Source organism: Mustela putorius, unplaced genomic scaffold (genome assembly GCF_011764305.1).
Source record: "Mustela putorius furo isolate JIRA1106 unplaced genomic scaffold, ASM1176430v1.1 tig00003834_pilon_pilon_pilon, whole genome shotgun sequence".
Lineage (NCBI taxonomy): Eukaryota > Metazoa > Chordata > Mammalia > Carnivora > Mustelidae > Mustela > Mustela putorius.
In genome coordinates, this window is record NW_025421987.1 from 6,822,263 (window position 1) to 6,835,793 (window position 13,531).

Below are 13,531 nucleotides of genomic sequence, written 5' to 3' on the forward strand. Positions count from 1 at the left end.
ATTAATCTAAAAGTTAGAGGCCATCAAGAATGATTTGATGATTCAAACCTACTAAGTTGGAGGACTTACGTAGTATATGAAGCCCCTTTGCTGTTGTTTTAACTAGTAACTGCTCTTCTCTGGAGGTGAATCTTCTGTTAGAATACTGTTATAGTCAACTAGATTAATAATGCTAAGGTAGAGAAGAAATTTATTTTAAAATGGAGCTCAGAAATTTCTAAGCTAGCCATTTTCAAATGCAAAAGGAAATGTGTAGATTATCAGGGATATATATATTTACAACACTGAGATTTCACAAATGCTCTTAAAATAACTTTAATCCAGTTTCTTGCTTTGTGAAGACAAAAGTGTTTTTACTAAACTTCAAGCATGCTTGCAAGGGATGTCTTCTCTCATGGCTCGTATATATATTTTTTATGTCACATGCTTATAAATCATAGTAAAAAAGATATGCAGGCCCCACTGGACGATTGTCCAAAGTAAGAGGGTAGAAAAATTAGCACATTTACTAATTATGTGATATATTCTACTTTGTGCTTTCAACCTTGTTTTATCCTGATTAACTGAATTGTCTTTGCTTTTCATTGTTCCTTAATGTCAGTCAATATGTTAAGAGAATGCATGAATTCTATACATTGGTATAAATCTTCCAAAGTAGGATTCCTCAACAAAGACTCAAACTTAATCTCTATGTTCATAAACTGACTCTTGTAACGAAGACATGATGTATCGTTTGAATTAACAACATTTTCCTTTACAGTAAAAAGGGTGAATAAGATTCTGAATCATTATTTCGCTGGTAATTTTCTCTGCTACCAGTGTTTGTTTTAGTTCTGACTACTCATCCATCCGTGTATTTTACATTTTATACATCCTCCTATGCCTTCTGATAATGCCAACTGACACTTTCCTTTGAAGGTGTCATTCTAATAGCATGACCACATTTACTTTGAGTTTTAAACTTTGATGCCGTGTTTTCTTACACCTTAACACATAATAAATTCTGTCATTGGATTTAGTCATCATTTTAGTACAACACTGATCTTTCTGTGAAAAATTATGGTATGTTCCAATTAAAGGCATATTACCTTCACCTGTAAGGTTCTGGTGGAATGACAGCATTGATTAATACTGGAAATAGGTAAAGTGGGCTTTGGACAAAATTAAAATCTGATGACTCATCTTCTGAAAATTGAAAATTAATATGCATTTTTTCACAAGAATCCCAGATGAAATCCAAAATTTGTTATCTGTTACTGATCTTTACATTGTTTCCATGTGTTACAGTGAGAGTAGTAAGAACGTTTTCTAGTGGTATGAAGAGAATGGAAGAGGAATAATAATGCACATTACTATATGTTACAAGTACCCCAGTGATGACAGCATGTTAGTTTGGACTATATCTGATTTGATTTTACACTGAATTTCTTTTTCACTGTAAACAAAAAAACAAGGTTTTTTTGTCTATATATTTTGAAATTCTGATATATGGGAACAGAAATCCATATATTTATGGGTGTAAAAAAGAGGTATTTTCAAAAGATATCCAGCTATGAATTCGTCTGCTGGGGAGAAGTTGTGAGTTGTAATTGCTTAGTGTGGCTTAAGTCATTTTCTCTGTTGAATACTTAAATGAAGCATCAGGAAAGAAAGAAAAAATTGTATTCATACATATTGCCTTATATTCGAGTGTTGCAGAAGCTAGCCGTTCTTGATGACCATTGTTAGCCTTTAAAAAGAAGAAAAGAAATAGGGCGGGGATAGAAAGTCCTGTGTGCGTGGGGAAATTATTTCTGAGGTCCATTCACGTGCCCACATATTTTCCTTTAGGCCAGTTTGTGCAGTGCGACATGTGTAGTGCATTCTAGAGGATGGGGAGCGATCCACATTTGTGGTGAAAATATTAGTATCCTTAACATGCTATCAGTTGGTTTAACTATTAATCAGAGATACAGTGGAGAATAAAGGACTAGAGCCAGAGACAGGTTTCAGTATGGCTCAGCTGAAACTATGAAAGGGACAAGTCATTTAATGTTCTTCTGGACTCGGTTGGTAAAATAAGGGGGTTGGGCTAGAATCATAATTTGGTTCTTCTCAACTCCGTAAGAGTCAGTATCACTTCAAAAACGAGGTTTTACTGTTGCATGCGTGGAGTAACAGGGTGCATAGAACTAAGGGCTGGGAGGGTGTCCCTTATGATTTTTTGAGCTTGGCATTTAATATTTTACAGCAAAGTTTTTAGCTTAACATAATTGAACTTGTACTAGATAGGGTTAATAGGCTAGAACAAAAGGTCAAAGCATAAGGCATTAGGCTTAATTAAGGGAGAGCAGGAGTGGCAGGAGTATGTGACAGTTAAATGGGTTTCCCACAGACTAATGTCGGTTACAGTGCAACCATGCCTCAACTTAAGTGGGTTATTTTGTGCAAAGGGCAGCAGTGATTAGCAGTTTGACATGCCAGACACTTCTGGCCAATCCCATCTGTTTTAGAGGTTAAAAAAGCACACCTTTATGAGCTGATGGATTGATTTGTGTGCCCGTCTGGTAAAGATTAGAAGTCCAAGGCCAATGCAGTAAATGTCAGTTATGGAATATTGTACTTTCTCCGTTGGCTCATTGTTTTAACCGTCAACTGTTTTATAATGGTGGATTACTGCTGTTTATGGAGGTGGGTGCAGGCTGGGCGGGGGAACAGGTGAGAGAGGAAGAAAAATATTTCCTAGACAGAATTGTGAATGCACATATTCTTAGCAGGTGTTTCGAATGGAGATACGGCGTATTCTAGGCAGACTTGATTTTTATGGAGTGTTTTTGGCCTGTTCCTTACAGTTTAAGTCACGTTGTGCTTTTCTGAGTGTTATCTGAACAACCCTGTCAGTCCAGGATTTAATTTTACATACACAATTGTTAAGTTTATTTAGGTAACTCTTTTTCTGACACATGGGTAGTTTATCTCTGGATCATTATATATACTTAAAAGTATAATAATTTGTTCATTAACCTTCTGGGGAAGAAGAAAGAAAAAAGTAAAGAGAAAATGGAAAGAGGCACACACATACTTGAACACGCGTGCACACTTGCTTTGTGGGTAGGATTTACTAGGCTCACCTGAGATTGATGCTGTTAAAATAAGTGTATCTAAACCTGGAGTCGGACTTAACTTCTTTCTTCGAGAGCTGGAGGAGTGATGCCGTTAATACAGTTCGTTTTCAGTTCAAGGTTGTAGCCCATTTAAAGATACACAAAGGCTAGTCTGTGGCTACAAAAATTGGTTTTAACGTGTTCTGATATCCAAGGAAAGGAAAATCCTAAATTTGTGTGGATGGAATAGAACTTCAGATGTTGTGATTGTAATCAGTGAGCTGCGGGAACATAAGGCATTTGTTTAGTCACTTGGGTGGACAGAGGGAAGTGTTTCAGAAATAACAAAAAGTTGTCATCTTAATAGGAAATTAATATTGTCAACCTGAGATTTGAGTTTAAGTAAAAATGTGACCAAGAAAAAAAAAATGTGACCAAGAACACTGGAAAAAATATTGGAAGATTCTGATCTGCCCCCATGTTTTTATCCTTGTCAAAGGATATGAACCATGAATTGCCTGTTACATAGTTATACAAATTATGTATATTATGTTAGACCCTGAGTTGCTTCTTACAGAAGGAAATTTATCTAAAGAAGAAATGGCCACTGAAAGTTACATGTGGATCATAATAGTAACTAGTACCTTTAGAAATACCTGTATGCATTAATTTTATTAGTAAGCTATTCCAAAGTGAATTGGCTTAACTTATAGAGAAAAAAATGAGATATTTTATTTCTCATTTAAAAAGAATAAAATGACATTATGGTATTGGAGTTTATTTAGGAATATAGTACTTAAATAAATATGTATTTATCCTGTGTTCTTTGTGGAGTAGCATCGGTTGAAACTATTTGGATCTAACAGATTTACATGAAAAAAAGTCTTGCCCTTCTGTGAAGGTAGAGAAGAAGGTGAAGATTTTATAATAAGGTTGTTTCTCTTTCACTAACTCAGTTTTAATTACAAAACATTGGCTTGGGGAGTATAAAAGTACGTGGTTAGTTAATGAAATGTGGGAGGCTTATCTAATTTAATGGACAGAAACTTTTTTTTTTTTTAAGTGAGAGAAAGAGAGAGATAGAGAGAGGGGGTGGGGAGGGGCAGAGGGAGAGAGAGAATCCCAAGCAGGCTCCTAGTCCAGTGCGGAGGCAACATGGGGCTCCATCTTAACAACCCCAAGCCCATGACCTGAGCCCAAACCACGAGCTGAACACTTAACTGACTGAGCCACCCAGGCAACCCTGGATAGGAATTTCTTAAATGAGTATTCCAGTGATGTTATGTTAAACATAAAAGAAATATCTGATACTCTACATTTGTTCTAATAAACATTTTTAAGGTACCCCTGAGATCCTATCTTCGTCTCCTTCTCTTTTCTCCAGTAAATTCAAGTGCCAATATTATCTAGTTTGTATTAGAATTTTACAAAACTAAAGGGAAATATTTTTTTGGTTACCTTGGTTTTGTGTGGTTTGGTATATTCTGAAGTTTTCAAAGATACGCCTTGGCTTATAATCTGTGGTAATCAATTTCTGTCTGTTGTATTTCCCTCCTTTTACTAATACAGCATTACTGACATTGAGACATTTAAAATCTGCTTCTCTAAGCCAAATAATTGAATGTATGCTTGTTAAGGTTATAAAAAGAGAAAGCAGAAACTCTTAATATACTTAAGATCCTGTGTTTGCAGTTCTTGTCCTAAAAATTGTTATAACTTTGTAACCTGAATTTTAGTTGTTAGAAATTTTGTGAGAGAATGGAAAAAATAATAGCTCTGTTTCATCTTTTGGTTTTAAATGCTGGTGAATTGTGCTTTACCTCCACTCAGGCAGATTGATTTTAACAAGCAAGCCATAATATATGATGAACTTATTCTAATATATATTCTTAGTATATCTATGTATTTATAGTTATAAAATCAGTGTGCATATGTGTGATATGTTTCAAAAAGAGAACTCTGCACCTGTTGATTGCATTAAGCATTTGGTATCTTTTAATGAGGAGGGAGAAGGTGCTGAAACTCTAAGCGGATCATTCCTCCTCAGTAAATTGTATACATTTTACTTTTTTGTATTCTGTGACCTTGCAGTCAGTGACTTCAGCCCAGAATAGTTTCAAAGTCATGTAAATGAATGCAATTAAGGTATTGCTTATCATCTTACATAGTTCAGATGGAACCTTATTGGATAGAGAGATTGTTTGCTTTATGAGGAAGGTCAAAATAAGGTTAAATTTTATTACATAAAATGATTTGGTAATGTTTTTATTTAGCTGCTGAAAAAGTAATGTCCTAATAGGAAATGATAATGCTCTTTTTTCTTTTGTCTTTAAACCCCTGGGAGGTCTTTTCAGGGTTTTTGTTTGTTTGTTTGTTATCTGTCTCTAATAGTTATAATTCTATTTAAAGATGATACCGTCTGTCTACTTCTAAAATTTTGGGAACATTCTGCCCTTAGTTATGATTCTGGGTATCTTTGACTCATACATGTAGGTGACATTTCCTGGGTTGCTTAGGAGCCGCTGATGTATGTGCGTAGAGAATTTGTGTTCATGTGCAATTACCAGGCCAGTTGGTGCAGGACCTCGGACAGCAGGATTGGAGTCCTAGTTCAGAAAGGAGATGCACCACCCTACCAGGCTGATTGTCTATAAGGGATGGGAGAGCATTAATATAGATTAGAAAGAAGAGTTTTGCTGATGAAGGAGTGTGTGTGTGTGTGTGTGTGTGTGTGAGTAAAGTAATTAAAAGGCAAGTATTCCTCATTGTAGTTGGCCCATATAATTACCCTCTTTGTTTCACGGTATTATTTTTACTTCAGCATGGTATATTATTGAGGAAGTCTGGAAGATCCACCGATTAGTGGAGCCGGTCAGCTCTGGGCCTCGCACCGTGTTAGGTGTCGGAGGACTCAAAGATGAATGAGGGGTTCACAGTCACAGTGAGAGTAAGAAGAAGCACGATGCCCAGAAAGTGATCTGGAAGCATAATGGTCAAAGAGCCTGCTTGGATAGGGTGTTGAGAAAGTATTACTCAAAGAAATCTGATACCTCTATGTGGTTTTAGGGTAACTACAGACACTGGTAAAATAAAGTAATGATGGAAAGTAGCTACTGTATTTTCGGAAGTTGAAATTGCCGTAGTGGGGTCAGGGTGTCTGCGTCACACCTTCTTTAGGACTAACTAACTTCACTGTCCATTAGCCTTTTGATCAATATAAAGTCCCCTCAGCTACCGCAGTATTGAAGTACAGCCTGTGTCTCTTGATGGTCAGAAAGTCTTCACCCGCTCCTCTATTCCTGAGGGTATACACTTGCCCACACGTTGATGTCATTCTGTATCTAGAAGGCTTCAAAATCTCAGCTCAGCATTTTTTTGTTCCTAGTGGTCTAGAGAGAAAGAGAGAGGAAGAAAAGAGGTGTTCAACTCAGTATTGACTACAGAATACTCCTAGTAGCTTTTCTCTCAGAATTCATCTTCATCATCATTAACTTCTCACCTTGAGAATAGGTAATGGTGTTTATGTAGTATAAGGACAGTGTATTTTGGTAAATAATTTTGTAAGCAGATTGTTCATCAGATACAGTCAACAGCTATGCAGAGGAAAGCATGTATAATGAAGAATATTTCTTATCTTATATCTTTTTTGCTATTTTTTGAGATAATTTATTTTAGTCAATGATTAAGATTCCATTGTAAAACATACCATTGAAATTCTTTGAGATAAGAGGCGCTTGAAGTAATATTTATTTTTCTTAATTTTCAGGGAGTTTCTGGACTGTGAGCTATTTCAGACCTCTGTTCTCAGGACCCATTATTTTAACAGTCAGGAGACACACATCCGGAAGGTATTGTATTTTGTCTGTTGCTCCATTTTTTAAAAAAAGTAGAGTTAAGCCTTTCCAATTATAGAAAGAATATTATGTTGCATTTTGTTCTTTGTTTTTCTTTAAGTTTCAGATATTGATTAACTAGTTGTTTGATGTTTGTAACAGAGGAGAGGGATATATTTCAGTGTTGGTAATTCTGAATTTTGTGTAAGTCAGTAAAAAAAAGCTGCTTTGGGGGGCTGGCTGGTTAGCACAGTTCATTAAGCATCCCGCTCTTGATTTCCACTGAGGTCGTGATCTCAGGGTCATGAGATCAAGTCCCTCGTGGGGCTCCTCACTCAGCAGGGAATCTGCTTGAGATTCTCTCCCTCTACCCACCCCCACTCTCTCTAAAATAAATAAATAAATCTTGTTTAAAAATCTGGCTTAGTGGGATGCCTGGATGGCTCAGTCGGTTACATCTGCCTTCAGCTCAGGTCATGATACTAGGGTCCTGGGATTCAGCCCCACGTCAGGCTCCCTGCTCAGTGGGGAGCCTCCTTCTCCCTCTGCCTGCTATTCCCCCTGCTTGCTCTCGCTCTCTTTCTTTCTCTCTCTGACAAATAAATAAATAAAATCTTCCAAAAAAAAAAAAGAAATTTTTGGCTTAGATAGAAACAGCGTTGCCTATTTTAAGCACCTGAAGTATTTACATTTTACCTTTTTTCATACAGGACTATTTTAAAGAATGTTTTCATTTGAAAATGAGATATTGAAGGCACTTATTTATCTAAGACAGTATGGAATAGACATTAAATTAATCAGGCAGGGCTAAAGTCCTTCCTGCCTTTGACAACTCCACCTTGTAGTATAGGGATCAGCTGCTGTCTACATTTCTGCCAGTCTTTCATCAGGATCCCTGGACACCTGACTCTGCCTCTGTCCATCTGCTAAGTTCCCTATCTGCGTTATCACGTGGTTAGATCAGTGTTGCATAATAATTCATCTGCTTGCAAAGCCTGAGTCTCAGACATGTAATGTATTACTAGGAAGGAAGGAACTTACCCGTTTTATGTTTTTGTCTTTTGTGACCCCAAGACCCCATGTGATTGCACCAAAATAGACTAAAAGTCAGTGGTGAAGGCAGTTCCCTTCAGCCTTATCCAAAGTTTCCTTCTTAATATCCACCTTTAAACCTCCCCTAAGTTTTGTGTTTTCCTAAACTTGCCTGCTTTCTTGCTTGGAATAGAAATATTTAATAAAATAATGCATTTCTTGAAGTTGTAGTGAATAAGCCTACTTCTTTGAATACATATTTTCTTTATTAATTGGATATTTATTATTTATATTCACATGAGATGACACAGAAATCAGTGTCATAGAGTTTCTTAATCATTTGCCAAACCACATGAATTCCTAGGATTGATTACATTTACAGTATTTTATGTTTCCTAGTACAATATATTGAACTTTTAAAAGTAGTAACTTTATGTGTTTAAAATTCTTCACCATTGGCAAAGTGGCATTTTCTCCTTCCTCTTGTCAGTTATGAGAGGGAGAGTAAAAGTGAGTAAGAAATTTAAATAAGCACATTAGGACTATAAAAGAAATTGTAAGTGAACCCCAAATGTTAACTTTAATTTTGACTATTACCAGTGAAAGAAATGATATGATCAGAAACTCTGGATTTTGTGACATCTAGTTACCTTTTTATTTTGGGGGAGGGGTTACTAGTATTTATTTTTTTTTAATTTAATTTTATTATAGTTCTGGTATAATTAACACACAGTGTTATAGTAATTTCACATATACAATGCAGTGATTCAACAATTCCATACATCACCCCATGTTTAACACGAGTGCACTCCCTAATCCCCATCACTTACTTCGCCCATCCCCCCACCCAGCTCTCCTCTGGTAACCATCAGTTTATTTTCTACAGTTAAGAGTCTGTTTTTTAGCTTGTCCCTCTCCCTCTTTTTCTCTCTCTCTTTTTTCCTTACTTTTTTGTTTTGTTCTTAAATTGCACATATGAGTGAAATCATACGGTATTTGTCTTTCTCTGACTGAGTTATTTCAGTTAACATTATACTCTCTAGCTCATCCATGCCATTGCAAATAGCAAGATTTCATTCTTTTTTTATAGCTTAATAATATTCCAGTATATATTATTTTATATATATATATATATATATATATATATGTACAGACATATGTTCCTATGTATATATATGGCAGTTCTATTTTCAACTTTGTGAGGAACCACCACACTGCTTTCCACAGTGGCCGTACCATTGGCATTCATTGAATTCCATTTGCACTCACCAACAGTGAAAGAGAATTCCTTTTTCTCTACATCCTCCCCAACACTGAGAGTTTCTTGTGTTTTGTTTTCGGCCATTCTGACAGGTGTGAGGTGATACCTCTTTGCAGCTTAGATTTTGCTTTTCCTGATGATGACTGATGTTGAACATCTTTTCGTGTGTGTTGGCTATCAGGATGTCTTCTTTAGGGAAATGTCTTACAAATGCCCATTTTTAATCAGATTATTTGTTTTTTGGGTGTTGTATACGTCTTTATATATTTTGGATGCTAACCCTGTATTGGATATGTCTTTGCAAGTATCTTCTCCCATTCACTAGGTTGCCTTTTAGGTTTTTTTTTTTGTTGATTGTTTCCTTCACTGTTGCAGAAGCTTTTCATTTTGATGTCCCAATAGTTTATTTTGCTTCTGTTTCTCTTGCCTCAGGAGACCTATCTAGAAAAATATTGCTATGGCTGATGTCACAGATCTTATTGCCTTTGCTGTCTTCTAGGACTTTTATGGTTTCAGGTCTCACATTTAGGTCTTTAATCCATTTTGAGTCTATTTTTGTGTGTGGTGTAATAAAGTGGTCCAGTATCATTGTTTTGCATGTAGCTGTCCAGTTTTCCCAAGCACCATTTGTTGAAGAGACTTTTTCCCATTACATATTCTTGCCTCCTTTGTCAAGGAATTGACCATATGATTGTGGGTTTATATCTGGGCTCTCTATTTTGTGCCATTGATCTGTGTGTCTGTTTTTGTGTTAATACCAGGCTGTTTTGATGACTACACCTTTGTACTGTAACTTGAAGTGTGGGTTTATAATACCTCCAGCTGTACTTTTCTTTTGCAAAATTGCTTTGGCTGTTCGGGTCTTTTGTACAAATTTTAGGATTTTGGGGGGGTACCAGGTGGCTCAGTTGGTTAAGTATCAGCTTTTGGCTCAGGTTATGATCTTAGGGTCCTGGGATCGAGCCCCACGTTGGACTCCTGGCTTAGCGGGGAGCCTGCTTCTCCCACTGCCAATCCCTAGGCTTCTGCTCTATCTCTCTATCTAAAATAAATAAATAAAATCTTTTTTAAAAATTTAGGATTTTTTTTTTCAAGTTCTATGAAAAACACTGTTGGTATTTTGATAGGGATTGCATTAATGGTATAGATTGCTTGGGGGTAATTTAAACCTTTTAACAATATTTGTTCTTCTCATTCATGGAAAGTTATCTTTTTAAATTGAAGATAAGAATGAACTATTATAATTAAATTTTTGAAACAGACATTCAAATAGTTCATTAGTTATACAGAGGCTTGTTACACTTTTCAAGTCATGAATTATCCATTTATGAAAGTTTATCATGTAATCTCAAAATTCAGAGGATGTTTGAATAAAGTTGAACTGGTTACGATATTTTATTAAAAATGCAAATAAATTCAGTTTAGTTGTAGGATTAAGTAAATTCAGAATAAGAATGTGAATTCAAAATAGGAATTGGTTTTAAGTAATTCTTTTGAAACTAATGATACTTAAGACCCCTTAAAAAAAAAGTTACTTTTAAAAAAACAAAACAAAACAACTTTTTACCAAGGTATAACTTCATGTAGTCAAATAGACACTCTTACTTGGTAGTTCAGTGATTTTTTTTTTCTTGTTACACATAAGCATACCCTGCGTAACTAACACCCTACTTCAGAAGGTTGTCTTTCCTAGTCAGTACTACCTCTACTCAACAGAAACAAATCTATGACATTTTTGCCACATGTTCATTTTGCCTGTTTTTGACCTTCTTATGGCTGGAATCACGTAATGTGAACTCTTGTGTCGGAGCTTTTCATCAACATCTTGTCTCTGAGCGTCATCATGTGTGTGTCCTGTGTTCCCTCAGTTGTCTGTATTCCGTTATGTGATCACACCATTGTTTCTCCTTTCCATTCACTTTAGATGGACATTGAATAGCTTTCCAGTTTGGGGCTACAAATAAGGCTGCCATGAATTTTTTTTAGATCATTTGGTAGGAATAAGCGTTCCTTTCTGATGAGTGTATGCACAGGAGCCGAACTGCTAAATTGTGGAGCATGTGTTTGTCTGACTTTAGTAGAATGCATACTTGGACTGCTCTTTGGGATATTTTGGGATATTTGGGAAATGTCAATCAGTGTATCTTTTTGTAATAACAGATTATACTGTGATACAGATTTATTTTTCTCCAATTTTGTGCAAACTCCAAAGTTGTTTTTTTTTTTTTTAGGAGGAATGAAATTTTTCCATCTATTAAAAATAAGTTGCCTGTTTTCTGATGCCATTATGGCATGTATTTGATCTATGAAACTTAGATCTCTTCTAACCCTACTGAAGGTAAATAGGACGTAAAACCCTCCCGTATATATTTACTACTGTAGAAATACTGAAATTTTAAATGAAATCAGACATTTTAAACATGAAGCTTTTATCTTATTCTTGAATTTTGGGATACCTCTTGAATATCTAAAATAATACACTCTAGAGTCACAAAAAACTTACCTTAGCATTTGTGATGAATATTTCTTTCTACTTTTATCTGTGTTGTGTTCATCTTTTTGGTGATCTAAAGTGAAATTATTCATTCTAGAACATCAGTACTTGAGAAATTTTTTGTCAGGTCTTTTTCTCAGTCTTGAGAGCAGTGATATTCATTCAAAAAAAGTATAATGTAAGCTGCACATGTGATTTTAAATTGCCCAGCAGGCACATTAAAAAAGGAAAAAGAAACTGAACATTTAATAAAATATTTTATTTAACCCAGTATCAGCAAAATATATTTCATTGCATAATTAATATAAAATTATGAGATATCTTACATTTATTTTCTTATAGTAGGCTTTTGAAATTCAGTGTATATTTTCACTTATGTCACTTCTCAGTTAAAACTAGTCATCTTTCCTCTACATTGTTAGATCTTGGAGTTGAGTTACCTTGCAAGTGTGGGTAGTACTACATGAGGAGGGACAAGTCTTTTGCTCACAAGGGGCTCTGTTTGGCCCAGTCAATGAGTGTTATAGTAATTTTTGCTGCAAGTGTGTGTGTGTGTAAATATATATAAAAGTAAAATTGAAAATTAAAATTGAAAAGATTTTGAAAAGGCAAACTAGTCCCTTTTCAAGTGCTTCATAGCCACATGTATCTATCTAGTGGCTATCATATTGGACAGCACAGCTATAGAATTACATCTTGGGTTTTTAAAAGACAAGGCTTTAGTCAAATTCATATCTAGTTATCCCTTAGGGGCGCTAGGTGGCACAGTCGCTTTAGCAGCCCACTCTGGGTTTGGGCTCAGGTCGAGATTTCAGGCTCCTGAGATCGAACCCCCCCATTGGGCTCCACAGCCAGCGAGTAGACTGCTTCAGATTCTCTCTCTTTCTGACCTTCCTGCTTGTGCTATCAGAAGCTAATATACCATCATTGAGTGGGTCTCAAACTGCCAGTTTTTCCTTCACTGTTGAAATAATTAACATTTTCTTTGGTTGAACATCAGATAAAGCAATTCACCATGTTTAGGGAACATGTATGAAAAATACATATCTCTAAACCGCAGAATCGAAATCTGTAACAGCAGATGAGTCATAGCTTCCATCTTACTCTAGGTTATATGATGGATAGAATTTTAATCTTATTGTATGTTTCTTTTTTCCTTTTTTTTTTTTTTATTTTTTTAAAAGCATGGCTGGTTCAATTTGAATGTGATAAAACTGAGCAATGTAATTCCACTATCTCCCGCATAAAATAGGGCAGTTAAAAAAAGGTTATATGTATACATATTGGTGTACCTGTGACTTTCATCAGTGAGGATATTTAAAGGTTACCTACATTATGAGGGTTAATTAATGTTTCTTCATGCATATATTTGCCAAGTAGGATAAATCAAGACATATGCTACCTCATATGAACTTAGGTCGAATTTTACTACCAAATGCCTTGCTTTAAGCTTTTTTAGTGTTCAGAATGTGGATAAGGTTCTTTTGACCTTTGAATATGGTCACATGTGGAGTTGTTGTGAGGGATAGGGCTCCTTGAGCAATACTGGCCGTAATTGTATATGTTACCTGTTATTTTGGATTCTAGATCTGAGGTAGCCGGTTTACAGTTCAGTTCTACTCACTAACTTTTTTTTTTTTTTTTTAAGAGTACTTAACCTCTTCCTTTATAAAAGAAATCAGTTGACATCCAGTTCTAACAGTACATGGTATTGGCTGCTTTTTAAAGATGAAAATCATCCTTCTGTTGAAAATCCCTCACTTTGGTTGTAGTAAAATTTAAAGTCCTGTCTTTGCTGACCAGGCCATCACATCTTCTTAATTAGGCC

General features: G+C 35.6%; 1 protein-coding gene across 3 annotated transcripts in view; it reads left to right on the top strand.

Moving 5' to 3' along the window:
- NRIP1 (nuclear receptor interacting protein 1) overlaps positions 1-13,531 on the top strand; it is a 100,888-nt gene that overhangs the window by 12,890 nt on the left and 74,467 nt on the right. For 2 of the 3 annotated variants that reach the window (XM_004770504.3, XM_045088197.1), the window contains exon 2: positions 6,850-6,931. The exons of the other annotated variant lie outside the window; for it this stretch is intronic. The gene's annotated coding sequence lies outside the window, so the exon portion shown is untranslated. The remainder of the gene's footprint in view (positions 1-6,849; positions 6,932-13,531) is intronic. 3 annotated transcript variants of the gene reach the window in all.